At 33.3% G+C, this 851-nt stretch overlaps 1 pseudogene; it reads left to right on the top strand.

Annotated features, from left to right (window-relative positions):
• The first annotated feature begins 226 nt into the window (after positions 1 to 226).
• Positions 227 to 593, top strand: LOC114076428 (annotated as a pseudogene).
• Positions 594 to 851: the final 258 nt, after the last annotated feature.

Below are 851 nucleotides of genomic sequence, written 5' to 3'. Positions count from 1 at the left end.
TTGATCATAACTGGAATTTGTAATTAAATATATAAACACTAATTACATGCAATTGTATAATAGATGTAGCATGTGCAGGAAACATGTAATTAAGGTACTAAGTATTAATTAAATCAAATCCTAAATATTTTAAAAGCCATGCACTACCAATAGGCAATATTCAATTAGTATAAATAGCCATCGTTACTAGCACATGAATTCAATCATCAATTAAACTGTGTAATTAATTAGGCCTAACCTTAGCTTGTTGACATGGCTTCCAAAAATCAGGCCTCTATTACCCTTTTCTTACCACTTAATCTCCTCTTCTTTGCTCTTGTAAGTGCAGACTGTTGAACTGATATTTTGAAATTTGGAGCATGTACTAATATACTTAATGATTTGGTGGGTGTAATTATCGGGACTACTCCAACTTCGTCATGCTGCAGTTTGATTGGGGGACTGGTGGACCTAGAGGCCGCGGTTTGCTTGTGCACAGCCATAAAAGCAGATATTCTGGGAATTCATTTGGATATACCAATCTCTCTAAACATCCTTCTCAACGTCTGTGGAAAGAATTATCCTACTGGTTACACTTGTTGATTGAAAAATTATTATCTTATCGATGGACCTCTTGTTCAGAATAAGTAAGCTTTGATAGGAAAGAAACAAATTCCAGGATATATTGTTCTGTCAGTAAAACACAATAGAGAAGAAGAGAGGACTGATAGAAAAGAATTTTTTTATTAATTGAAAAAAACTGTGATGCAGTCATTCTAATAAGCAAAAATATAGTAAACGTTAAGCTAAAATATAGTAACTATCCAACAAGATTTTCTCCTAAAACCTAGGCAACAATCCACGTTAAACTA

The sequence above is a fragment of the Solanum pennellii genome, chromosome 3 (genome assembly GCF_001406875.1).
Source record: "Solanum pennellii chromosome 3, SPENNV200".
Lineage (NCBI taxonomy): Eukaryota > Viridiplantae > Streptophyta > Magnoliopsida > Solanales > Solanaceae > Solanum > Solanum pennellii.
The sequence above is the reverse complement of the archived record's forward strand: the minus strand, read 5'-3'. Positions and strand labels throughout refer to the sequence as shown.